The 25,499-nt window shown below is 48.5% G+C and overlaps 1 protein-coding gene across 5 annotated transcripts in view; it reads left to right on the forward strand.

Annotated features, from left to right (window-relative positions):
* The window catches only part of Eml1 (EMAP like 1), a 163,219-nt gene that overhangs the window by 21,436 nt on the left and 116,284 nt on the right, over positions 1–25,499 (forward strand). For 2 of the 5 annotated variants that reach the window (XM_036205671.1, XM_036205672.1), the window contains exon 1: positions 18,444–18,501. The exons of 2 other annotated variants lie outside the window; for them this stretch is intronic. The gene's annotated coding sequence lies outside the window, so the exon portion shown is untranslated. Of the gene's footprint in view, positions 1–18,443; positions 18,502–18,660; positions 18,744–25,499 lie in introns of those variants that run through there. One more of the 5 variants, XM_036205669.1, reaches the window with a different exon arrangement.

Consider the following 25,499-nt stretch of genomic DNA (forward strand, 5'->3'; position numbering starts at 1 on the left):
TGGAGAGATGGCTCAGAGGGTAAGAGCACCGACTGCTCTTCCAGAGGTCCTGAGTTCAATTCCCAGCACCCACATGGTGGCTCACAACCATCTCTAATGAGATCTGGCACCCTCTTCTGTATACAAAATCAAGTAAATCTTTAAAAAAAATGTGTGTTTTAAGGAACCAGAGACAACTCAGTAAAGTGCTGCCTACACAAGCATGAGGACCTGAGTTTGGGTCCCCAGAACCTGTGTGAAAAGCTGGGCACAGAGACACCAGCTCTGGGAAGGCAGACACAGGAAGCTCACTGGAACTTGTTGGCCATCAGCCCAGCTCCAGGTTCAGTGAGTGATGGAAAGCAACAGAGAAACACACATGATGTCAACCTCTGGCTTACACACACACACACACACACACACACACACCAATGCTTCCAGGGGCATTCCTCAGCTCACTTCCGGACACTTCAGTGAGTAGAGTCTTCAAGGGGGAATTCCCCACTGGTGGTAAGCATGAGTGCCTGAGCCTAGCACACTCCTTCCATGGTCCGACCCTCTTCAAGGACTTCCAGAGCCTCAGACTCAGGCACCTGATCCTCACCTCTGCGATGGTTAGTGTTGATTGTCATCTTACAGAATCATCTGGGAGATGGGCCTCTAAGCATGTCTGTGAAGGATTGTTTTGATTACATTAATTGATGTGGGAAGACCAATTTTAAAGGTGAGGGGACCACTTGGTCTGGGATGCCGGCCTGTATAAAATGAGGAAAGCGAGCCGTGTGTAGGCCTACATCTGCCTTTCTCCATGAAGTAGTCAGGGTATTTTTATTTTTTTTTTTAATCACAGTAGCAGGTAAGGATGTTAACATGGCTGACAGGCAGTTCACATTGCCTGGCTGTTGCCAGGGCAAGCCCCTCTTGCTGGAGTGCCAGGTTTCCCCCAGGCTAGCCCTTCTTCCCTCTGCTTTCTCCTTTCCTGGTGGGGAGGGGCCTCCTTTGGGCAGTAATAGCCCCTAAGAGCCTCCTTCACTTCATCTGATTCCTGCCTGGTGTCCCCTCCTAGGTGACAGCGCCGGGGGGGGGGGGGGCAGGGTCTGCATCTCCTGTTTCCCCAGCACCCGGCACACAGTAGGTTCAGAATTGTCATATCTACCCGTTGATCCTTACTGTTCCTCCAAGGTCTTTCAGAAGTACTTGTTCAAAGAGGCCCTTTACTGGTACACAATCTCACCGGCTGTGGATGATGTTTTTAGACAGGGAAACTGAGTCTGGAAGGGTATGATCAGCAGTGGGGCAAGCCCAAGGTTTAGCTGCAGGGCTGCAGGGCTAGAGGGCAGGCCCCAGAGCTTTTCATTAAGTACCCCTACTAGGCCAGTGTCTGAGGCCCTCCTTATCTGCCCCTGCTACACCGGAGCCTCTGTGTAAGTAACATCCCTTCCCTGGGCTTCAGTGGCCCAATTTGTAGATGGGAGGGAGCTGCATTTGATAGTCTCTGAAGTGCTTTGTGACTCGGGGTGAGAAATCACGGGGGGAGGACAGGACTGTGTTTGTTGGTGTCCAGGCATTCCTGTGTGCCACCCCTGGAGACACGACATCCCTGTAGCTCCATGGAAGGCAGCGATGTCACCAGCTTGGCAGAGTCCCCATCCCTTTGGACTTTGCCTTCTGCCATCCCACAGTGGCATGTGTGATCCTGGACCAGAGTCCTTGTGGGCCCTGGGGGGCTCCGTCAGACTTCTAGATATGGCCTGCTGGGCTCCCTGTGCTGAAGGAGGAAGAATGGCCAGGTGGTGACTGCAGAAGGACCTCTGGGACTCCCTTTGGTGGCCTTGCACTTTTGCTCTGTGTTGTAGACTTCTGTTTGATGTGACTGTATTCAGGACAGAGCGTGGGTGGGCATGAACTCACTCTTTCCTAGTCATGTTTTGAGGACACGTGACTCAGTTCGGCATCCCAGCAAGGGGCAGCACTGGCTGATCTGTGGGCCAGTTATGCAATCTGAGTGAGTACTCCCTCAGCCTCACCAGCCTCAGTTTCTCCACCTGGCACCTGGGACATGTAATACCAACTCCACAAAGTTCTGTATAGATTTCTCCAGGCCATGAGTATGAAGCCTGGTACATAGGAGGGGCTCCATCCAACCCTGAGCCCTCTGGGCCAGCAAGCACCTGCCGTAAACCTAACCTGCCACAATCTCACTAATGGTTGATCTCCCTTTCCTGAGGAGGAGGAGGCCGGGCTTCCTGCACAGGGCCAGGAACAACAGGGCTTTGTCATTGTTCTTTTGAGAACAGGAGTGAGTACACAAGCCAAGTCAGGTGTAGGCTCCTTATCTTTCCTGGCAACGCCAGGCCTGTGGGCCAGGTCCCTGCTGGCAGCCGAAGGGAGGCATGAATAATATAGAAAGGCTGGCACTGGAAGCCCAGCCACCCTTCAGTGTTTCACACTGAGGAGGGGGCTGAAGCCAGAGAGACAGCCTTGGGCAACCTGAGAGTCTGGGGGTCTATAGTCGTTGAGAGCTGGGCAAAGTGTCTCTACTGCAGAGTTACTGTGAAGGCCAGAGTTTCATCTCAGATCCCACAGGTTGTGTGTCCTTGGGCCTCATTATCTCACCCACAACATCCTCACTTCCCTGTAGTAGTTGTTGTTGGGCTCCAGAGGAGAGCTGGCACAATGCCAGGTGCACAAAAGGTGCCTGGCGGTGGATGTTATCTGGCCGCTCCATTGCTAGCCTCCCAAGGGGCAAGTGTGCATCTGATCGCCCGTGAAGACCAAGTGAAAGCTGAGAAAGGGCTCAGTGCTGGACCATGCTCAGGACAGGGATACTGTAGTGATGAGGAAGACTCTGAGAGTGCCACTTACCTCCTCAGTTACCTTCTGGCAGGTGGCAGAATATAACACCCACATCCTCACCTGCTACTCTGCTGGCTGTCATCTGGTCAGTGGGCTCTACAAGAATCGTCTTGAGCCTGAGATGGTCTTGGGGGCACCACCCAGTGCTAATCACATCTGATCTGAGGGGATCCAGATGTGGAAGAGTCACGCACTGTGACCATGCCAAAGAAGAAGTCACAGGCTGGCAATCCTGGCCTGGCCCTGATACAGGGTTGTAGGCGATAGAAGGTTGACCAGCCAGGCCACTTCATCCAGCCCCACTGTGAGTCACTGGCTGGCGGGAGGCCCAGGCAGAGGCTGAGGGAGGCCTGTGGTCGGACTTCCCCAGGGTTAGCAGCTCATTATTGCCCTCAGATTCCTGGTGGGCTTGTGGCCCCTGGGAATCGGAATGGAAGGTCACGAAATGCTTGGTCATGTAGTTTTAATCTGTGTGAAATTCTAAGCACATTTCTAAAGAGTGCCTGCCTTAATGGCCCTCCCAAACCAAACCTAAAACTTTAGAGACGACTGGTCTGGGGAGCTTGTTCAAATGTCCCATTGAAACCAGGTATGATGCCCTCTTAGGCCCAGCTCCCGAGAGCATGAACTAGGAAGACCTCTTGATCCTGAGTTCAAGGCTAGCATAGGCCACATGGTGAGACCCTGTGTCAAAACAGTAACAGCAAAAGGGACACATTCTGGAGTGGTAGAATCTGTACAGTCCCCTAATGTCAGAGATCTTTTGCAAATGCTGTTGGACACTTTATTTCTAATTATTATTATTATTATTATTATTATTATTATTATTATTATTAGTTTTTGGAGACAGGGTTTCTCTGTAGCTTTGGAGGCTGTCCTGGAACTCACTTTGTAGACCAGGCTGGCCTCGAACTCACAGAGATCCACCTGCCTCTGCCTCCTGAGTGCTGGGATTAAAGTCGTGCACCGTCACCACTGCCCAGCAAGAATTATTTTTTAATTTTATTTATTTTGTGGTGTGTGGGTGTGTACATGTGTGTGTGTGCTATGCCCTGGTGCACGTGTGGAGGTCAGAGAACAACTTAAGGGGGTTGATTCTCTCTTTCAACTTAGTGAGTCCAGGGGGTTGAAGTTAGTCAGGCTTGTCAGCAAGCACCTTCACATAGGCAGCCCTCTCTCTGGCCCCCTCTGGACCTTTTATGGAGATGCTTTTCCCCTTGAAAGTCACTTTCTCAAAGCCCTACCAGAGTTTGCACCCCCAAGAACACACACAGGCAGTGTTCATCCACATTAGGTGTGTGTACACATGAGGCCACATAAATGTGTAGGCACACACTCATACACCCCAGGGTAGCTGCAGGGTTTGCAGGGGCTTGTATGAAATGAGCATATGAAAGGATGCTAACAGATTTCACAGCATTGATTCTGAGCCGTCAAACCAGCTAGGGCCTGAGGCACAGCACAGGTCACCAATATTGGACCCATGCATACACCCCCAAATCCTCACAGATGAATGTGTCCCATAGTGTAGATATCCATGAATACACACTCATATGCATACACACTGAGCATTCTTACACATGCTCACAGGCAGCAAGGCTTTTAAAATGTTCTTTTACTGTGATAGAAAGTGTGCTGTTTAGCATTTAATGGGGAAAAAAATCAAAGTTGAGTCACACGTGAAATGCGTGTAGTGAGAATCACCAGATGGAGCCTTCTGTGAATCGTCGTCTTGGGTTTCATGTGTAACGTTTTAATTGGGTTGTGACTAGTTTGGGAAAACTTTTATGTTTCCTCCACTCCCAAATCCAAATTCAACTGGCTCTGGTGCGTCCTAAGCCACAAAGCTTCCTCAGTAAATTGTGGACTTAAAAGTTTTTGTGGATGTTTGCTTACCAACGAAAGAAGAAGATACAGGACAGCCCTGTCTTCCTAGGAGCATGAAGGAAGGAAAGTTGGGGTCAGGGAGATACTCGTCAGTGAAGTGCTTGTGGTCAAGCATGTTCAGATCCACAGCAGCCATGTGAAAAGCTGGTACACTCATATAACCTCAGTGCTGGATGAGGGAAGAGGGCAAGTGGATGCAGGTAGATTTCTGGAGCTCATTGGTCAGCTGGCCTAACCAATCAGTGATCTCCAGCTTCTGTGAAAGATCCTGTCTCAATAAATAAGGTGGAGAGTATTCAAAGGAAGGAACCTCTGACTGAGTGCCAACCCTGTACTCAACTGCTGTGCAGATGTTATCCATGCTCACTGCCTGGCACACAGTAGGTGTGTGGTAAATGGTAACACTGCTATATTTCTTCAGAGCCTAAGGTCCTACTGACTGTGAGACTATTATTTTCTAGGCCACTAAGAAAGGAACTCTCACTTTTTAAACTCTGACATCAGCCAAGATGCACAGTGTCTCTCTCTAATGATTTACTTATTTTTATTCCATGTGCATTGGTATTGTGCCTGCATTTGTGTCTGTATGAGGGTGTCAGATCAATTTGAGCTGGATTACAGGCAGTTGTAGGCTGCCATGTGGGTGCTTGGGATTGAACCCAAGTCCTCTGGAAGAGCAGCCAGTGCTCTTAACTGCTGAGCCATCTCTTCAGCCCCAACTCATCCCAGTCTCAAAAGTGTGTGGCAAGTACATCTTAGAGTTGACGAGAGCCACAGGCATCCGGCTGGATTGAAAGAGCAAGGCCAGTCACCTCAGTCTGGACACCTGAGGTGTCTGGTATCTGAGGCTGAACAGGGCTTATTTCTGAACTCTCACCATGAAGAACGTGGAATTCCACCCATCGTCATGGGGATCTTTTTTTTTTTTTTTTTTTTTTTTTTTGGACAAGAGGCTCAGCATCCCCGGAAATGCTGCTCTTGAACTCCAGTTTGGGTAGCCTTAGGGTTCAGGACCCACGGGGGAGGCTTCATTCTTTGGATCTCCCACATTTTAGCACAGGCAAGCACAGTTTGGAGACTTTTCTTCAAAGTAGTGATGCTGAAGAAGGAGGCCTCTCTGAGTCTGGTCACACTCACAGGGGTTCATTATGTAAGGAGCCTTCACAGTGGCAACTGGCCTTGGAAAACAATGAGCTCATGCATATGCATAGACTGGTCCATCCATTATGCATTCCGTATCTTCTCTGGGAGAGGCTAAGCAGGGCTGAGTGATTTTTAGCCCCAGGCGACAGAAGGCTGGCTCACAAGCATACGTACATCCTCCCTCCCATCACAATGGACCTGAGGGGCGTGTTAAGAAAGCCCGGACTCTGGTTTGGGAAGCTATCGGGCTTCCCTTGACTGTAGCTCCACTGGTAGCCATGGATGCCAGTGGCTATGGAGGGGTCAGAACAGGCCTGTACGCTGTTTAGGTACAGGCCATCCTAGAAGTGGAAATCACTTGACCTTACAGAGGCCCCACAGGTCACAGGTGCTACTCAGATGTGTGATTGACAAGTTCTCCAAACTAGGGCTTCCCAGGTGTATGTGGTCCGGTGCCATGGAACCAGGGCTGGGCCTGGGGTCAAGGTGGGACCGGAGGGAAGGGATCTGCTTTCCCTAATGCAGGTGACTATGGTAGGGAGAGGGGCCAGCGTTTGGACCTCCCACTTCCTGTGCCCTCTCTTCCTGTAAGCCAGAGGTGCCAATGCAAAGCACACAGATGGCACACTATCAGGCAGTGTTGGCCGTGTGGCATGCTTGGTGGGGGCGTGGCCCTCCTCAGTTGGGCCTTTCTTTTCCTGTTCTTCTTTCTGGATTTCACCGACTCTATGGCAAGGCAGCTCTGGTGGCAGGTCTCTCTGTCTCCTGGGTGACACTAAAAGTTTCTGCTATACACAGTCACAAGTATGGGCACTCACATCTCCTTCCATTCAGGCCTCCCTGGAACCTGACATAGTACACACAAATCGGGCTGCACTCGGAGAAGGGAGGACCGTCTCGCTCAGCAATCCAGCCTTGGCCTTCCTCTGCTGCAGCAGAACTTGAGAAAGCTGCCTTCGTGCACTGTCTACCGTAGTGCGTCCAGAGCTGTGGGCTAGGCTCAGACCATTCTGCCGGGGGTGGGGCTTCCAACTGTGAGTAATCAGCCGGATCTCTCCAGACAATTAGTTAAGTAGAGAAAAGAAAAGCGAAAGTAGCTTCAGTTCCCCGCACTTGGGACCTGTCCATCAAAGGGCTCCTCCCCCTTCCCGCCGTCCCTGTCACAGCCCGTGCTGCTGCTCAGCTGCTGCTTATGTTCAGGACCGTGGAACCCGGAAGTCGAACAAGGCAGCTTTCTGCGTGCGACTGTCCCCTTCCCTCATGCCAGCCTCACTAAGCAGGCTGTTTGAAAAGTCACTGCTCAGAGGATGTGACTTCTCATTTCCTGCTGCTTTAGTTCTGTGTTTCCTTGGTAACCAGTGACCACTATTGCCTGGTCCCTCCTCCACCTGGCCTCCTAGAGCATACAATAATCCCATTCTCTCTGAGGGACCTTGAAGACAACCTGGGGCCCATCTTCATCCCCCAACACATGTGAGAGTCACTAGTGGTAGTCCCGGTGTAAGTGAGTTCCTCTCTGGGACCAGACAGCCTGGGGTGTGCGCCTCACTAACCCTATCGCATGTCTGGGCAGCTGGGATCTAGGCCCATCCCTGTGCTCAGTCAGTAAGTATAAGCTGGGACACTTCAGACTTTGAACACTGCCACCTCACTGAACAGCCTCCTGTGTGGGTTTGCCCTCTGCTACCACAGACCAGCAAAGGCTGACTCCAAGCAGAGCAAGGCGGGCAGGGAGAAAGAAAATGAGAAGCCAAAAACAAAAGCCAGAAGCGCTAATAGGCCATTGACACCAGCAAGACTTTTGGGTGCTTTCTTCCCAGCAGACACCCATTAAAAGAGCTTTTGAAAACACTAACTCACTCATCCTTGCTGCACCCTGAGGAGCCACCATTAGGTTCCTCGCCTTACAGATGAGGGAGCCAAGTCACTTGGGCAGAGTCTCACAGCCCCAGAGTCTGGAATTTGAACACCTTGTTCCCTTTAGCTCTAAGTCAGTGTGGCTCCCCCCACCTCTAAAAGCACCCACAATAGGACCACCGTAGGTCTTTGATGGCTATTTGTCAGGTAGCTGGAGGTTGACAGACATCATAGTTTTGAGTAACAGGGAGGCAGGTGGATGGAGCAGGGTAGTAGGTGCCGCACACAGGCTGGCAGAGATCTCTGTGTGTCACTGGGCCTGGCTGCCCTCTTCCAGTAGAGCCAAGCTGCCCAGGGAGTGTTTGGAGAATTTGACAGGAAGTGTATGGACCACATTCATGGGTCACAGCTAACTTGGATAAGGAAGTGATAGGGAAGCCATGAGTACAGAAAATGATCTCTGTCAGAATTTGGAAAAAAACTCATGAAATTTGATGGTCACAAAGTCCAGCACTCAGATCAGCCTGTTGGAGATGACGTGCCAGGAAAGTCAACGACGCTCAGAGAAAGATGTGGAGGGATAAATGGCAGATTCTGATCACGTGGGACAACTTTATATAAATCAGCTCCAAAAGTGAGCCCTGAACCAGACAGTGACCTTGACTGCCGGCACCTTCCTCTGTCTCATGGTGACAATAATAGCAGTGGCCCAGCTGGGTTCTTTCTAAATTTATTTATCTCATAAACTTTAAAAGAATTACAGCATACAGAGCATTCAGATGGTCAGTGTATGGCTTCACGGATCTTCACACAGTGAGTTCACCTCGTCAGGAAGACTACACAGAGCTGCCAGCCAGCAGTCCAGCCTAGAAAGGCTTGAGAGACCCAGAAGCTGTGGGCAGTTCTGGATGCTGGGGGAGGGAGGTTGTCTTCAAGAGTGTGGCCCGTGGTAGGGCCAACGCCCTAGTGGATGGTTCCACACTCTGTGCACATGGGCAGCACCAACTGGATTCTATAATCTCTTTACTATAACCCATCAAATGGGTTATAGAAAAGAGGATGTGAAGTTGGGAGGGAGAGGTGATGGGAGGAAGAGGTGAGAGGAGATGGGGCACAAATATGCTGAAAATACAGTGTATACATGTGTGAGATCCTCAAAAGAAACAAAAATATTTTCAAATATCTACATTCTGCACATCAAAAAAAGAAAAAGAAAAAAGAAAAAGAAAACCATGTCACCCGAAGCCCCTCATTTTCCACCAGTCCCCCCACACCCCAAGGCAAACATGGCTCTGCTTCTGACATTAGCTTAATTTTGCTCTCTGTAGATTTTGTGTAAGTGACAACAGCATATGTTAGGAAAGACTTGGAGCCACTGAGCTCACACTGGTTGCCGGTGAACTGTCTGCTGCTACTGTCATGTCGGGAGATGGATGCTGTGTTTGAAGGCTCTGTCTGTTCTCTGTTACTACAACAGAAGAGCAGCAGTTTATCGTAACGGTGCTTTTCTAAGACATGGCAAAGGGCATCAAAACGGAAGTGTGTGTGTGTGTGTGTGTGTGTGTGTGTGTGAGAGAGAGAGAGAGAGAGAGAGAGAGAGAGAGAGAGAGAGAGAGAAAGAGACAGACAGACAGACATAGGAAGCCAAAGATTCTAGGAAGTGTCCAGGCTTATACTTTGGTTTTGGTTTTTGCTAAGGGATTCCAATATTAATATAGAAAGATCTAAGGAAGATTCTCTCTCTCTCTCTCTCTTTCTCAGGAAGAATTCTTAAGTTTGTTCCCATAAAATAACAATAAGGGTCCCAAATATCAACAGAAACAGGCTTGTTTTTTAGATTTTTGATTGTTTGTTTATATTTTTGAGACTCATTGTGTAGCCCTGGCTGACCTGGAACTCCCTGTGCAGACCAGGCTGGCCTCGAACTCACAGACACCTGCCTGCCTCTGTCTCCCGAGTGCTGGGATTAAAGGTGTGCACCACCACATCTGGCAAGGCTCTTTTCTCTTTATGGCTGACCCTCCTGAGAGCCATCTTAATCCATTCTTAGAGAAGAGCCCTCAGTGACCTCCGTAGACTAGCCCACCACACCGGTGACAATATTAGCAGTTTCTTCATGCATAAAATACACAGCGGAACGGACATCTTAACCCTAAGACGAAGTGCACAGTGGTCACAGAACTGACATCCTAACCATTTTTCACGTGTACAGTGGAAATAAGCACTGTGCACTTGGAGAAGTTCTGACTGGTCTGTAATCATTCTCACCACTGCTTTACAGAACTCAGTTCATTTTACAGAAGCGTGAACTCTGTCCCCATTGAACAGCAGCTACTCATCTCCCTGCCCTCAACACCCAGGGTCTGATAATTACGATTCTATGATCTGTCCTTGAGATTTTGTCTACACCCGGCACCTTTTGCTCAGGGTCGCATCCTCACCGCTCATTCTGTAGCAAGTGTTGCCATGATCTTCTGAAGGCTCAGGAGTGTCCTCCTGTGTACAGGCCAGATGGATGTCCGTCCTTCAGTAGATCCTTGGACTGTCACTGTCCTGTGTTACTGTGGATAGAGTTACCATGAACACGACTGGGAAGGCCCTATGTACACTCCTGTTTCTAGTTCTTTGGGGTGTATATGTAGAAGTGGAATTACTGGTTCATATTAGATTTTATTTTTCATTATTTTGAGGAACTCAATGGATAACTTAAAAAAAATCACACTTAGATCAGCTAGAAGTTTTGGGGGAGGGTTTGCCAACCGCAGCCTAGGCTCGCCATTCCATTCCATCTACTCTAGCACTCAACCCCCAAAGCAGGCTTCAACTCTTCACCATTGCAGTTCTGCTGGACAACATTAAATGTCCACCCAGCTCAACATCAATACTTTGTTTCGCTTGGCAAGGAGCAATGTTTAAAATTTAATGAAGCCAGCAGATTTCCATAACTCTGTGTTGCCAGGCAGCAATCACACTAATAAATGGCCATTGCTTTTCTTGTAAGAAGTATTTGCATGAAGCGAGCAGGTCAGCCCCTAATGCAGTGAGGCTGGCGCTGGCTTCTCCAGGAAGCGGAGGGCAATCCATCATCTCAGGGGTTTACTTTGAAAAGGCAGCCTGTCCACTGGGAGTCCCTGCTTTCCAGAGGTCTCTCTCTCTGCTTCTGCTGATTCATATACCCATAATTCCACCGCTGCATAATATTTTCCCATCACCATGGTAACCGTGTGAGAAGAAGGCCTGGGGAGAAACTTCAGGGTTTACTTCATATTTCCACAGCCAAGCTTGGACTTCTGTGGAAAGTGGGCTACGAGTTTAGATCACAAGGAAGAGAGACTCTGCAGCGGATCTTGCTACAGCTGAGAGGGACCGCAAGGCAGGACTCATGGCTGGTAGCTGGGCCTGGTTCCAGTACTTTCTAGTCACTGCTGCTGGGGGACACATCCTCTCTAAAAGCTCAGTTTCTTTCTCTATAAACTGAGGTAGAGATTGGGAATCAGTCAGTTGAGAAAATGCAGGTTGTTTGCAAGTTATAAAGTCTTTCTCAGAAGAACACAAAATCCCTTATTCCCTGTCAAAGTAGCGGGAAAGGGGACTTGGTCTTCCTTTACTGTTTTCTGTCTTCCTTATGACCTCCCTCTGCTCATTTACACACACACACACACACACACACACACACACACACACACACACACCTATGACCTACTAGGGAACAAGAACTCCACTTTATATTTATTCTGAGGCTTCTACTTGGCCACACACATGACTGTACAGACAGAAGCTAAGGAAATACTTGGATTTGAATTTGGGTCCAAGATATGCTTGCTAAGTCTGTGCTGTACCAGGTTAGGGGTAGGAGACAGACAGCTGCATGAGGACAGGTGCCGAGTCATCCTGATTTAAGGGTACACTGTAGCATGAATCTTAAACAGTCTTATTAATAAAATCAAGCCTGAGGCCAGTTATTGGGGTAAATGCTGGAAGATCAGAGAAGCAGAACAAACCACAGCTACCTCACCTTGACAGTTCCTCAGCTGATCCTGTTTCCTCAGACTGGAAGCCTCTCAGTCCTCATCTGAATGGGTTTCAGCTGAACTGCTGCTCAAAAGCCTAAAAGCTTAACCAACCTAGTTCTCACACCTATTATATACCTTTCTACTTTCTGCCATCATTTCCTGGGATTAAAGGCTTGAGTCACCATGCCTGGCTGTTTCCAGTCTGGCTTTAAACTCACGGAGATATGGATGGATCTTTGCCTCCCAAGTGATAGGATTAAAGGTGTGAGTGCCACCATTTTCTGACCTCTATGTCTGTCTAGTGGCTGTTCTGTTCTCTGATCCCAGATAAGTTTATTAGGGTGCACAATATATTGGGGAACACATTATCACCACAGTACACCCTTAGGTTCCCATTAGCTTTGCACTGGGTGAGGACAGGGACAGCCACCCCCACACTGTAGGTGGACATTGAATGTAAGGTCCATTCTAATGTTGACCAAGGGGAAGAAAGGCTTGTCTTAGTGGTGAAGAAGTTTGATCATCACAGAACTTGTGTTAAAGGAAACCCTCACATGGACATGTGGGTCGCAGATTGGACCCTTCTGTGTAGTGGGGGAGAGCTCACAGGTTTAAAGATTCTGGCAGGGAGGTGGTGTCTGGGGAGAGTTGATGCAGGACTGTGGAGTTGATGGAACTGCCCTGATAGAAGAGACCTCAAAACTGTAGGGAAGAACTTGGGCTAGCCCCAGCTACAGCCAGCTTTGGTGCACAGGTTTGCTCAGCACAATTACAGCGCAATTACACCGAGCACACTGAATTTATTTATTTACTTGTTTGGAATGTGCATGTTTGCTCTCACATGACAACCTTGGTATCATTCCTTAGTACTGCCCACATTTTGTGTTGTTTTGTTTTGAGATGGGACATCCCATTGGTCTGGAACTCACCAAGTTGTCTAGGCTGGTCGGCTAGCAAGTCTCAGGGATCCACCTGACTCTGCCTCCCCCAGCATTGGGATTGCAAGCACACACCACTAAGCCTGACTTCTCATGGTTTTCACATGGGTTATGGGGACTCAGATTCAGGTCCAAGCAATTTAAAGTCTTCTAATTTAAATGTAAAGAAAAATCCCTCTGAAGCTGTATCTCACAGGGAAGCCAGCCAGGGAACAGGGTGGAGATGGGGGGACAGCACGTGTAGAAGTGGACAGGAGCCCGGCGGTGGTGGCCCACACCTTTAATCCCAGCACTCAGGAGACAGAGCCAGGTGGATCTCTGTGAGTTTGAGGCCAGCCTGGGCTACAGAGTGAGTTCCAGGAAAGGTGCAAAGCTACAGAGAGAAAAACCCTGTCTTGAAAAATAAACAAACAAACCGAAGAAGAAGAAGGAGGAGGAGGAGGAGGAGGAGGAGGAGGAGGAGGAGGAGAAGAGGAGGAGGAGGAGGAGGAGGAGGAGGAGGAGGAGGAGGAGGAGGAGGCAGGGGCTTAGCTCCTTGATCGGGACCTATCTCTGTCCCAGGTACATTTCCCACTGCCTCTACTATTCTGAAACCTTCCTGCCTCTCCATCTTCTCTCAGTTTACTCTTTGCTCTATTTATCCAGTTCCAACAGCACCTCGACTTTCTGTTCCCCCTCTCCCTCCCTTTCTGTCCCTCATCTTCTCCCCACCACCCCGCGCGCGCATCTGATTTCACATCTTTTGCTCCTCTCTCCAAATTGCTGACTTTTTCTGTCATTTCCACAGATGTGGAGTCCATCAGCGACCCCTTTGATTTCAGACACCATGCAGATGTGTCAGGCCAACTTGATTCTGTATAAGAATTCAAACCAGGGGCTTTCAGTCTGTTCCCATTGTCAATATTTAAGTCCAAAACCTTTCATTAACCGCAAGCATTAACCCACTCTGCTGATCGATCAATCACTTCCTACTCCTGGCGTCCACGAGTCTATTTCTTGTCTATGGACTGGCCTGTTCTTGACAGCCCTGTGAATTCATGTACTTGTTAGCCTTCCCTGTCACTGTGACAAAGTACCCAAAAAGCACCGTAAAGGACGAGCAGTTTATCGCGGTGGAGAAGGCTCCGTGATTGGTGCTCCACTCACGGTGTTGCGGCTTACTACATCCCAGAGAATGAGGAGCCCAAGAGCTAGACCCAAGCCTTCTAACCCTCAAGGCCCACCCTTACGGCCTTGTATTTGCTAGCTAAACCTCTCGAAGAAGTGATAGGAACCAAGTGTTCACGCTAGTGCAGTGTGAAGAACATTTCACATTCAAACTCTGCTATCTCCCACAAGGGAATCAGACACTATGAAGTGTTTTGTGTCAGCCTTCTTTAATTTATCACAATGTTTCAACTTCGCCCATGTTGTGGCTTCTATCGGTGTTTCATTTTTACGGTCAAGTCCAGTTGTGTGGACATAATACACTTGTTTACCCGTTCACCAGATGGTAGATATTTAGATTTTTTTTCCACTTTGAGGTTATGATGAACAATGCCAGCAATTAGTTCACTTTCATATTTTATCCTTCTTGACTGAGATGTATTATCTTTATATTGATTAGATCATATTTTTCTTTATCTCACTGGAAACATTTATTATAATGTTTGCTTTAAAATTTTTGTCAAATAACTCCAGTATCTGGGTCATTTTAGGATGAGTGTGTGCTGTCTGAGTTCTTCCTTAAAATTAAGTTGCATTTTCCTGCAAAGAAAGGAAGAAAGAAGGGGAAGGGAGAGATATGGAGAGAAACAGAGATGGAGTGAGAGACAGAGAGAGAAAGACACATGTGTGTGGGTACCCACAGAGGCCAGGGGAGGGTGTTAGAGCCCCTGGCACCAGAGTGCCAGGCTGTCCTGAACCAGGGTCCTCACTAGAGTGCCAGGCTGTCCTGAACCAGGGTCCTCACTAGAGTGCCAGGCTGTCCTGAACCAGGGTCCTCACTAGAGTGCCAGGCTGTCCTGAACCAGGGTCCTCACTAGAGTGCCAGGCTGTCCTGAACCAGGGTCCTCACTAGAGTGCCAGGCTGTCCTGAACCAGGGTCCTCACTAGAGTGCCAGGCTGTCCTGAACCAGGGTCCTCACTAGAGTGCCAGGCTGTCCTGAACCAGGGTCCTCACTTTCCTCACTAGAATGCCAGGCTGTCCTGAACCAGGGTCCTCTGGAGGAGCAGAAAGTGCTCTTGGCTGTGGAGCCCTCTCTCCAGCTCCAAGTGTTGATGTGTTTGTTAGTTAACTTGGTAGGACACAAACTTCAGACTCTGATCTCTGTGGTGGGTTTGGGCTCATATTTTGGTTCAGTTTTAGTATGTGTCAGAGTATATGTGACTTGGGGATCAGCCAGAGGATCTGGGGCTCTTTTCTCTGGCTCCACCCATCTTGGATCATTTCTCCCACTCTGGAAGCCGCCTTCTCCTGGCTCTGCTGGGTGGACAGGCAGCAGGTTATCTCTTGCAATTTTAGTCACATTGTGTTACAAATTGGCCTTACGGCCTCAAAAATGAGAGATTTTGCTAAGTGAGGTTGACCTTGAAATTTTCTTTCTTTCTCTCTCTTTCTTTCTTCCTTTTTTTCTCTCTCTCTCTTTTTCTCTCTCTCTCTTTCTTTCTTTCTTTCTTTTTTCCTTCCTTCCTTCCTTCCTTCTTTTTTTATTTTTGAAATGGGGTTTCTCTGTATAGCCTTGGCTGGCCTTCAACTGGGAGATCTGCCTGCCTCTGGCTCCTTAGTGCTGGGATTAAAGGCGAGTGCCACCACACTCCTCGAAAATTTCTTAAAATTTATTATTTGACACACACACACACACACACACACACACACACGCACACTTTGATCATTCTCACAGCCTTGCTACTCCCTGTCACCCCTTCCTGCTCCCCCTGAACCTCGTATTTCCTTCAATTCTTCATCTTTTATGTGTTACATTTTGTTTTGTGACTCGGTGTTGAATGACAATAAACAAACAAACAAAGGAAGGCCATGAGTGCTCCTACAGGGTTCAGGTTTTTATTGTAGATATAAGGGAGAGCACAGGCAGAGGTAGCGGCATCTGGGAGAGTCCCAAGTGGACGTGAACTGGTCATGTGAGGAGAGGAGGACGGGAGAGGGAGAGTGGAACCTGGACCTGTGGCCAAGAGGCCAAAGAGCCAAAGGGGGGGGGGGAGGTATTGCCAAAAAGGCTGGGTTATATAGAGAAGAGGGCTGGGGGAAGGACAGCCCAGCCCCTGGGCTGGAGAGTTCAGGGTAGGGGGCGGGTGTGCCAGCCAGACCCTGCAACAGGTAGGGACTGAGTGACGCTGAAGAACCTGTGGCCAGTGTCAGCTTTGATATGTTAATAGGCATCTCAGTTATCAACATCCTCCCCAAGGCTCAATGAACATCACTGAAGAGGGAACAGCTGGAGAATGGGGACCTGGTCATGGCCATTGCAGTTAGTCTGAGGCTAGCTATTTGTCCCGGGTTTGAAACCTAACAGGTGTTTAAGTAGGGTTGCTGGCATGAATGCAGGGGGTGGCGGTTGTTTATTGAATCACAGGTGACTTATATATGGCTATGAAGAAAAGGTTGCTCGTTCCCTGACAGCAGCCATTAACTGCCCTCAGTTCCTCGTGGAGGGCTGGAGCCTCAGGACACCCTCCCCGTCCATGCTGGACTATTGACAGGCCCCATTTCACACAAGCCTGGTGCAGATAACCACACCTTCTGAGAATTCACCACTGCAGTGGCCACACCACTGCAGAAGACCTCTGCAGAAGGCCTCACAGCTCTCTGCCCCATCCCTGGTCTCCAGCTGTTACCTCTTTAGCCAGCGATGTTCACTGAGCCTTGGGTGGTGGTGGTGATACAGATATCCCACTTAGGATGGAGCCCTCAGCATTCACTTATTCTCAGCACGTTGGCTAGTTCTGTCTCTGCGGTCACTGCTGAGAGCTGCAGACAGCAGCTCCTCTGTGCAGGCCTGGGGGCAGCATAGCGCACAGGTGAGTATTCAGAAGGAGTTGCACCAGGCGTTTTGGTGTGCCAGGCTCCGACCGTTGTTGTTTACCTCGGGGCTGTGAGGTGAGCTCTTATTTGGTGCCGTGTCTGTGTGCTCTGAGGGTACCCATGGGTGATGGCCTTGTTCATTGCAGAGGTGGCATGAAGGTCTCTGATTTCACATTTCTCCCTGTCTTCCTAAGTACATTCTGGTATTTTTCCTGGTCCCACATATGTCATGTTGGAGCTGGTCCCCTTAGTCTCTGCTAAATTGATTTTATGGGCCATTAGTGGGTCACAACCCGTGTTTGACCCATGGTGCTCTGCAGCTTGACAGACAAGGGGCAGGTGCTCCTAATGAGGCACTCATTGAAAAAATAAAATGTCCTTTCTCCCCTCCCACTTATGGCCTGGAGGGCTTGGCATTCTGAGCATACTAGGCACAGAATGGTCACATGCTGTTCCAGAAACAGGGTGCCCAACTGTATTGTGTCCCCACTCCTCTGGGGTCTACAGTGACCAGATCCTAAAGTTCATTCTTCAGTTGAAAGAATTCAATGACTTTTGTAATATCCTGACACTCCCCCCAAACACACATACTCTCACACATACACACACTGTCTCTCACATACATTCTCTCTCTCTCTCTCTCTCTCTCTCTCTCTCTCTCACTCACACACACACACACACACACACACACACTCTCTCTCTCTCTCTCTCTCTCTCACACACACACATACACTCTCACATACACATTCTCTCACACACACATATTCTCTCTCACACACGCTCTCTCACACACACACACTCTCACATACACATTCTCTCTCACACACATATTCTCTCTCTTACACACAAACGCACACATACACACTTTCTCTGTTTCTCTTTCTCTCCCTCCCTCCCTCTCCTCTCTCACACACACACATTCTCTCTCTCTCTCTCTCTCTCTCTCTCTCTCTCTCTCTCTCTCACACACACACACACACACACACACACACACACACACACACACACGCGCGCTCAGGGCAGCAACAAAAGGCTACCGGCCTCTCATCTTGCTATTTAAATTTGGACACACAATAATGATGGCTGCTACCTCTGCCATGTGCTCCACCACTGAGCTAAATCCCCAAACCTATTTTTTAAAAGTTTTATTGTATTTAGTGTGTGTGTGTGTGTGTGTGTGTGTGTGTGTGTGTGTGCACTTGAACTGCCACAATGCACACGTAAAAGAGAAGTCAGAGGACAACTCATGGAAGTCAGTTCTCTCTTCCCCTGTGGGTTCAAGGCCTCAAACTCCAGTGTGTCAGGCTTAGCAGCAAGTGCCTTTACCTGCTGAGCCATCTTGCTGGCCCAAGGAAGTTTATTTTGTCCTTTTAAATGCCACATGAACAACCTCAGAGGAAAGCAAAGCCCCCAAATGAAATGTTTCCTTCCCGACAGACACACCACATGTCCATGGACAAGCACCAGGAGCCTCCACCTGGCTGGCACCCTAGGGGGCTAGACTGGAGTGGCCCCCAAACTTAGAGTCCCGGTATCAGATCCAGGGAGGAGGAGGATGCTCAGGACTAAGCTGCTGGGAGAACAAAGGGGTTCCAGATCTCCCTAGGGCAATTCTCTGACTGCAGAGATGCAGGTCTTACTTCGAGTCCTCTCTGTTCCACAGAATTCCCAGGCCACAGAGCTCATTTCACTAAGTGCAGCCTGCCCCCTGAGGCAGCCCATCTGCCCTACTTACCACCTCCCAGATACACAGGGTCTTGTGGCAGAGAGCAGGAGCCTGGATGGGAAGAGGAGGCGGCTGACTGAGGTGATTGCTTCCCCCTCCCCCACCAGAAAGACCCTACCCTGTTCCTGGAGCATTCTCGGGGTCTGCGGGTCCCATTAGAGCCTGCATAATGGATGGTTACTAACGGCAAGGAGGGACATGAGATGCACACAGTCCGCTCATTATCTGCCTTGCCTCCAGGCTCCCCTTGGAGGAGGGACAGCCGGGTGGCTCACACAGGGAGGACCAGGCTTGATGTCTTTCTTCTGCTCCGAGGAGGTTGGGTGAGCATCTACCCGTCACTTCCACCTGTAATCTGACTTGCATGGGGCTGGGGTGCTGGGATGTGGTGGGAGCCTCTGAACCATGCTTGGAAAAGGCAGGAAGATCTGGTCAGGAAAAGAGCTCCTGGTATGGCTCCAGGGGAGTAGGAGGAAGAGCAGTGAGTATCTCAGTAAAGAGCAGAGGGTGTGGAATGGGAGGCCAGAGGGTGAGAGTCTGGAGGAAGGAGATCTTCTCCAGTTCTCAGAACGACTCTGGTCGCAGAGACAGCAGCTTGGTGACTGTTGCCTTCATACCTGTCCACACTCCTCCAAGGCACTCTTGGAACCCAGTGGGACCCAGTGTCGGCTGTAGTGTCCTGGTTGGCCATGATGACTGTGTAATATTCTACATTTGGATATTGCCTCCCTTCCCCCATGCATACCTTTCTTGCTTGCACCCAGGCTGCTGTCCTGAGAGTCCTCAGAGCCCACCCTCCATGTGCAGCAGCTACAGTATATGCATGGCTGGTACATCAGGGTACCTCTGCTAGCTCTCTGCTGCTAGCCTTGGGGAGGTTGCTGCACATCTTTAATAACCCCACTGGGATCCTGTAAAGAATAGGGGCTCAGCTGCACACCTGAGGGACACTTTGCAGCCACTGGCATGGGTCCTGCTTGTTTGGGAGGCAACCAAGGGCGTTGGCCAGGCTCACGGATGCTTTGCTAGTCAGGGACCATCTTCTTTGTCCACTTGTGGGGTGGGAGGTGGCTTCTGGTAGGGCCAAAACTGGAGATAGAAAAGATGAGGGAGGGAAAGCTTGCATCCTCTTGGAAATGAGTTAAGATTTTAATTGCAAATCTTGCAAAGCCTACCGACAGCTTGATTTTAAGGGAAAAGATGAGCTAAATTTAAGCTAGCCAGTTAAAGAGCCAAAATGCAGTTTACTAATTAGCTTAAAATGGAAACTAGTCCAGTGATCATAAAGAATTTTTTTTCTGGCTAAAATAAAACACACACACACACACACACACACACACACACACGCACACGCACACGCACACGCACGCACACACACACACCATGAAACCCCCCATGCTTTCTTTCATCCTGTGACCCACTGAGAACTGTAGTCAGGAATGCAGCCTGTGCAGGAGGGCACACTCACTGCCCAAGAGGTGAAGGTGGAGTTGCAGTCTTCATCAGGCGCGCCCTAGGCAGGATGTGTGATCCAGCTCAGACCAATCTCTAACTCCTGAGCATCGTGGGGGGGGGTGTGTGTCTAGTATCTGTTCTTAGGGAGTACAGAGCCTGAAGCAAGGTCACAAGGACCTCATGTACAGTACCTGGGTGCTGGGGAGTTCGGAGGAGGCAGGGTATGTGTGGAGGGAGGATAGAGGGCCTCTGGGGGTGAGTTAACATTTGGGGTGAGCCTTGAGAGATGGTGACAGAAAATAAGGGGCAGAGGTAGGCGGCATAAGTCCAGCTGTGAGATGGGGAGCGGGGGCAGGCGCAGAGAACAGCACATGGCCCATTTTCCAGGCAGGTTGGTGACACGCACAGGTATGAAAAGTTCCAGGTCGCCAGCAAGGTTGGCCTAGCCTCACTGCTGTGCCTCACAGGCTCTGGTCCCTCTTCGCTTGACTGAGGAGGGATGACAGGTCAGCTTCCAGTGTGGAAGGCATGTTCTCATTTCTGGGCTATGTTTGTAATATAATTAAATATACTATTAGAGACATGCAACGCCCCAGTCTCTTTTTGTCACCTATGGAATTGGTACTGGGTGACAGTAAGGTTTATGAATAAAAGGCTTTGCAGGCTCACTCGGGACATATAAGAATGTAAATCGTTAAGGCACAAAGAACGGCATTTGGGAGAAAGAACATTCCCATAGCATGTTTTTATGCTATAGTTTGTGTGTCTTCTCCTCCAATGGAAACAGATGGGCTTTCTAAACTATGCCTGCCTTTAGAGAATATTTTTCCTGCTGCTTTAAAATGGCACAATAAAATGTCCTATGATCAAAAATAAAGTCTTAGCAGGTGAGATAACTGTTCCCATACATAAGTGGGGCACTGTGGGTTCTGTGGCCGTGGATTCAGTCAACCACCTATTGGGAAGAAATGTACATAAAAGGTCCAGTGTCTCTTTTTCTTATCAGGATCTCTAAATAATACAGTGTCAAGCTATTTACGTAGCATTGACATTGGTAGGGCGTGATAAAGCATCATCTGGATGTGGCTTAAGCACAGAGCTAGGGTGGAAATCAGTGGTAGAGCACTTGCCTGGTGTGCTGGGCTCAAACCAGGTGGGTGTGCATGGGTTCTAGGAAACCCTGTGGCTTTCCGTTCAGGACTCTCGAGCATGTGTGGGCTTTGGTGTTGGCAACGGGTCCCGAGACTGTCCCCTGCACATAACCAAGGGGCAACTGTACACAGACAGTGTACAGACTGTACACAGTTAGTTAACACCTTTACAGATGTCAGCTATAAATGGAGGAAAAGCTAAATCCTGCGAAGTCCATTGGAGTGGAGTCCCCATGGTGTGTATGAGCTCCTGTTGTGCCATCTGTTGATTCACTCAGTTGGGGTTGAGAACCGATTCGTTATCACAGACTCTAGAGTTCGGTGCCTCAGTGAAAGGGCCCGAGAACAGTCACCCTGCAGCTCTTACTCAAAGGAGAGGTCCTTCCCAGTTGAGAATTGATAACGTTTCTCCTCCTGTTATCCCCCTCAGAGGACAGTTCCACAGACCTCTGTAGGTCGAGTCTGTGAAGAAATCAGCAGACTGAATGAACGCACATGGAATCTGGGACGTGAGATTCAAAGATTCATATGGAGGGCAATGTGCTGCTGTACAAGCATGAAGACCCGAGTTTGATTCCCAGCACCCACAGGAAAAAGAGCCAGGTGTGGTGCCAAACTTGTAATCCCAACACTGGTCCCAGAAACTCTCTGGTCAGCCACTCTGGTTATTTGTTAAGTTTCAGGTCAGTAAGAGACCCTGTCTCAAAAATACAAGGTAGATGGTGCCTGAAGAATGAAACACAAGTTTGACCTCTGGCCTCTACCCATATGTACACACACACACACACACACACACACACACACACACACACACACACTATAGCTCTCAAAGTATTAAGAATAGGTAGCAGTGACCCCCTTCATTTTCCATGTCCTTCCCACAGACTCCTGACCCTTGGAGAAGCAAGCAGATGTCCAGGTCAAACAGTGCCTACCTAACTTACAACGCCTGTTTGCTGCCTTCTGATCATCCTGGCTGCCCGTTAGCATCCTGTTAGCATGCTGCTTCTTATCCCATCCCGTCCTCCTGAAGGTTCTGTTCTTGCCCCGTGGTTTGGACTCTGTGTTCTATGGGTCCCCTTCTCATCCTCACTCTGGACAGCTCCCCCGAAGATGAGCAAGCCCTGTAGGACCTTGTCAGGAAGTCCCAAGCTCATCCATTAGTGGGTCTTTTTCTTCACTTTCTCGATAAAATTCCAGATTTCTAGTATCTTCACAGTATTTTTGAAACTCTGATGCTTAGAGGCAGCTTCAGATGGCATTTTAAATATGCACATATGAATATCAGTAATGTCTTCCAGTGCACAGTGTGAGTGGATTCTAAGCCTTCCCACATCAGCTGGAGTGACCATATAATGTATTATCCTCACTAGAATACTTTATCAAGTCAAAGGGAGACAAGTGGGCATTTGCCAGGACATAGGCAGGACCCTGGCTGTCCCAGGCCCACTGTGATGATCATGGCTCTAATATTAGCTGATCATCTCAGAGGTCAGCCTGCAGCATGCCAAGAGCTGCTCTGGAGCATACAGGCAATGTGATGGAGCAGACAAATGCATGTCTTCAAGATGAAATTGTCCTGTTGAGACACTGTAAACTGAAATTCACACACGGTGTCCTGTGGTGCCTGCCTTATTGTATGTAGGACATTTAGATGTTTACAGCCCTGGGGTTTCTCAATGCAATGGACATTAAAAAAAAAAAAAAAAAGACCGACTCCAAGCCTGGAGAGATGGTTCAGCAGTTAAAAGTACACATTGATCTTGCAGAGGACCCAAGTTTCTTTCCCAGCACCCACATCCACCTGTAACTCCAGCTTCAGGATACCCAACACCCTCTTTTGCCTTGTGTGAGCATCTGTACTCATGTGTACAAGCCCACATGCAGACAGACACACATACACATCCTTGAAAATAAAAATAAATATATAATAAAAAGAAAGTCAGCTGCAGATTGCTTTTAATTTTCCACTTGACTTCAGATACTTCAGAAGTTCATTTGATGGATGCAAATCGTTAAGAAATTCTTCGAATAAATAGACAGCGAACAACATTATCCTTAGAATATGACAGGTCAGCATTTTTGTAATAGGGCTGTGAAGTTAGATGGTTGTAGAAAGGACTCAGTGCCTTGGTTGGTGCCGCACATACTCCTGACCCTGAGAGTCGTAGGAATGCAGAAGCCACCTTCAAAAGATGAGCTGTGGGGGCAATAAAGACCCAGGACACTTGAACTTGGGACAGGAGCCATTAAGGAACAGGAAGGCTGGCATGCATATTGCTCTCTGGGTTTCTTTTTTCTCTACTAAGGATGAAATATCCTTAGTAGAAGGGGCAGGAGAAATATCCTTCATAAGAGCCTGTGAGAGGAGAGAGCCATGGAGAGTCACTCAGTTACCACAAGCAGTTTCTGGGCTTTGACAAACCACCTGCAATTTTGCCAGACAGCATTACAGAAAACTGGCAGGGGAGAAAAGGTCATTATTTTCCAAAAAAGGAGGAAAAGTAGGATTCTGGAAAATACAAACGATACATTTCATATTAATATCGGTTCTGAGAAAAGCTTTCAACAAATCTTTGAAGAGCTAGTGTGGAAATGCTTGGCAGGAAAGGCTGTTGCTAAGAGCCAAACCCACCCATTCATGGTCTTACCAGACTAGACAAGGCCAGAGAGACCTTTCTTGACATCCCATGAATGGTATGGAGGCGACTAGGCTGGCTGAGGAGACAGCTGGGGTGACTTCATCTGTCCTGGACAAACCTATCAGAGTATTGATAAGTAGATCAACAGCGGCGCCTGGGAGGCCTCTCCAGCACTCGGCCCGGCACTCTCCCCTCCCCCACCTGCTCTGCTAATGTGCTTATGGGTGACAAGGATGAAGGAGACACTGGAGATTTCTCTCTTCGTGTTCGCGGCTGTCACAGAGCTGGTGGGTTAAATGCCAGATTTGAGAGTTGAGTATATTTTGGTTGGCTAAAATGATGGATGTAAACCAATAAAATGACATTTGGTGGAAATAAAGATAAATCCTGTCTGAAGATAAAAACAAAACCAAATAGCTCAGCACAAGATGGAGAAAATCTGACATCAGTTCATTTGAAAGACTGATAAAATTATGATTGACCATAGTTTACCTTGAGCCAACATCCATACCCTGGCTACTCAAATAATAATAATAAAAATAAAATCAACGTGAATCTCATTCACAACAATAAGATCATAGTATTCTGGGTACTATTTGGCAGGGCCACCCTGTTAGGGCCCTGTGAGGTTATCATGTGCTGGGGATGGGCCTCTATGCAGATAAGGAGTCTAGAAACCATGGGCCATGCTATGTGTCTAGGCATGCAAATGGAGAGCATTATCTTGGAAAGATGCAGCCTCTCTTCTGGCATTTGAAAGTCTAATGTGTGTGATTGGAAATTGTGTTTCATCAGTTTTTACAGATGGTCTGTTTTCTTCAGAGTTGTGTCCTGGTGTAGCCTTAGAAGGATATAATCCAGGAGAGATGGACATGCTCTTGGTTCCCATAAGCCAAGGGCCACTGTCATTAGGGATACATAGTGATGGTAGGGGATAGGCTTGAATGTGCTTTCAGATCCCCACCAAGGTCTTGCTGATTGGGTGGGAGATGGGAACTTGGGACAGGGAGAGCTTGCTGGCAAGCTCCAAAGTTCTCAAGTGGAAAGCTGTGAACAGGAGTTTGCAGCTAGCATGGTGGTAGGGTTAGAAGCCACCACTGGCCTTTGAGGCAGAAACATAAAGTCTATGCCAAGATGTCTGCATGTCATGATAGGCAACAGAATGAAATGGCACGGGTTAACTCTCGTTGGTTCACTTAGCCCAGAAGTAATGGAGCTAACAGGGAAGATCCTTACATGGGGTATTATTGTAATATTTCTGAACAGATAGATGCTTCAGGCATGATTCAGGCAGACTGAATAAACTAGACTAAAAGGGTCGGTGAAGGATGTTTTGGCAAGGGCATCTAGGATAACATGTAAAGTAATATACTTAATCATTGGGACTCTATCTTTTAGAGGGGCTGAGTGTCTGTGTGTTAGGGATGCTGACATTGTCAGGTAGGCAGGAAGCCATAAATTAATGTTCCTCATTGATGAACGAATCTCTCTGCTTCTCACTTTATAGAACATTTATCATGTGTGGGTATAACACATGTATCCCCTGTACATCATATACCATTTTTGAGACAGGATCTCACTATGTGGTCCAAACTGGCTTCAAACATGTGCCTGTCCTGTCTCAGCCCTCCTAAGTGCTGGGATTGTAGCTGTGCCCTACCATACCTGATTTATAGCTTAGATTTTAATATCAGGAGTGGAAGCTGGAGTCTGCAGACTAACCAGTCCGTAGCTCTGAGATTCTCTGATGACTGTATTTGCTTGATAGGACTTCCATAACGAAATGCCACACACCAGGTAATTTTAACAACTCTATTGTGATTCTAGAGAT

This window comes from Onychomys torridus, chromosome 14, assembly GCF_903995425.1.
Source record: "Onychomys torridus chromosome 14, mOncTor1.1, whole genome shotgun sequence".
NCBI lineage: Eukaryota > Metazoa > Chordata > Mammalia > Rodentia > Cricetidae > Onychomys > Onychomys torridus.